Here is a 2,461-nt window from a genome sequence, read left to right as displayed (position 1 = left end):
AGTCTCTTTCCTAACATTCTGGTGATACTTTATGGACTATAGGCTGAGAGTGAAGAAATTTAACTGTAACTTCTAAGAACTAACTTCCCATTAGGGGAACAGAATATTTTATGTTTCTTGTCAGGGTGGATGTGGTGGCATGAATGGGAAGAATGGCTTCATTCCCTATGAGTAAGATTAAAGCCCCAAACTTGACCCAGAGGTGTCCTTCTTAGCACATTATCTACCACTTTTTAAAACAAATATGAAAGAGCCAAATATTCCCTAATTCGTTTTGCTATGTACCCTAGTCTTTAATCAACAGTAACTCTGAGGTCAGCATTTATAATCACGTTTGAGAACGGGGCACTTGGATCAGACTTTCCCTGCCTGGGAGTCAGGCATAGAATCCATAGGCTTTGGAGTCAGAAATCCACTCTTCACACATCCCTTTGCCACTTTATATATCTATGATCATGGACAAAGTCATCAATTTCTCTGAATACAAGTGAATTCTTCTGTGATATATATGGGTTAATATTAATTATTTTAGATAGAGAACAAGCTAAAGTTAGTGTGCTATCACAAAGAGATACGGAAACATGATGACTTAAGTAAGTAAGAAATGTATTTCTCTCTCATGAAAACTGTCCAGGACTGATGAGGAGGCTTGTAAACTTTAACACATGGCTTCTATTGTGAGGCTAGGGTTAAGGCTGATGATCATCATTTCTAGCCAGTGGAAGGTAAAGGGAGAATGAGGGCAAGTAGCTTCTCTGCTGACTTTGTCGCCCAGAATATACCATCAGTGTTGTTATTTCTTCCCCACTGGCCAGGGCTTGGCCAGAGTCAACGCTGCGTATGAGTCTGAGAGAATGTGTTCCCAACTGGTAGGCCATGTGCCCAGCTAAAACTTGGAGGGACCTTTCTTTAAAAGAAAGAGATAAGAATGTATGTTAGAGAACAATGAACAAGCTCTAATGTTAAAATATGCAGGTAACAAGATTTAAGAGGTATTGTCTGAAACCCAGTTAGGTGTAAGGCATGTTGAAATAAATGTCATTAAATGCTCAAGTATTTTAAATAATGGAATAATCATTTAATCTATACTTGTAGATCTATACTTTCCTTGGCTTCTCCCAAACTAGTGACTTCATGCCCACTTGAGCAAAAAAATGAAAGATATTCTCTATGACCTAGAAGAGATCCAGGGAAAATTACAAGAAAATTTCACGCAGCAAGGGGCCCTTGAAGAACAAACGCAGGTTGAACTCCTGGAAGCTCCATCTTCTTCCTCATGCTCACTGCCTGACCAGAGCCACCTTGCATCCAAGAAGGTTTCCTCATCTGCTCAACAGACCATCAGTCCAAACTTTGACCTTGGGAGCCTCTCCTATAATCTGAAGGTGTCCACGGATCACCGGATGGTGACTGTATCTCACTTCCCACACTCCTAACCCTGGAGTCCTGAGAGGTTTGCCTCCAGCCAAGCCTGATGTTTCCAGGCCCTCTCTTCTGGGCAGCAGTATTGGGAAGTGGACACTCAGCATTGTAGCCACTGGACAGTTGGGGTGACTTTGCGGAGGGATGAGCAAAGCCAGATCCTGGGAAAGACCACAGACTCTTGGTGTGTAGAGTGGAAAGGGACCAGCCAGCTCTCTGCATGGTGCACAGTCAAGGAATCTGTCCTCGACTCACACAGACCTAGTGTGGTGGACATCTGGCTAGACCTTGAGGAGGGAAAGCTTGCCTTTTATTCTGTGGCTGATTAGGCAAAGCCTCTGTATGAGTGCCCAGTCTCTGTCTCTTTTCCTCTGCACCTTGTCTTCTGCCTGTATGATTTATACCCTGGAAATTCTCTGACTATAAGGCAAATGAACATGTAAACATTCCCTGGGTGTTAAAACATATTGATTTCCCAGTCTCTCAGCCTTCAAGCTTCCCAGAATCAGTCTGCCAATGCAGGAGAACTAAGAGATGTGGGTTCTATCCCTGGGTTGGGAGGTTCCCCTGGAGGAGGAAATGGCAACCCACTCCAGTATTCTTGCCTGGAAAATCCCATGGACAGAGGAGCCTGGAGGGCTACAGTCCATGGGGTCGCAGAGAGTCGGACACAACTAAAGTGACTTAGCACACAGCATGCTTGAAAATAGAAGGTTTTAGAAGTTTCTTTATTAAAGTTTTAAAAAATGCATTCATGTATTTGTTTCTATCTGCTAAAGCAAATGTTTGAATTGAAGAACTTGAACAAGTCAGTTTTCACAGATAGCAAAAACAGAGGTAAACACAAAATAACCAAAGAGTAGGACACACTTACATAGTATTTTAGACTGTAATAAAACAAATAATACAGTTTGAAACAAAATTGTATAGCATCATGATGGTCATCAATTTTTAGAATCAGAAAAATATCATTTGGGACTCCAGGTCAGTCTCTTTTACTAGCAGTGTAGTCTTAAAGCAAGTATTTTTCCTTTTAAGG

The 2,461-nt window shown here is 41.8% G+C and overlaps 1 pseudogene; it reads left to right on the top strand.

The window, feature by feature from the left end:
* Positions 1-969: 969 nt before the first annotated feature.
* LOC145539598 (E3 ubiquitin-protein ligase RNF135 pseudogene) lies at positions 970-1,865 on the top strand (annotated as a pseudogene).
* The last annotated feature ends 596 nt before the right edge of the window (positions 1,866-2,461 follow it).

Source organism: Giraffa tippelskirchi, chromosome 2 (genome assembly GCF_054371585.1).
Source record: "Giraffa tippelskirchi isolate mGirTip1 chromosome 2, T2T-mGirTip1v1.2.pri, whole genome shotgun sequence".
NCBI lineage: Eukaryota > Metazoa > Chordata > Mammalia > Artiodactyla > Giraffidae > Giraffa > Giraffa tippelskirchi.
This window is presented reverse-complemented; position numbering and strand designations above follow the sequence as displayed.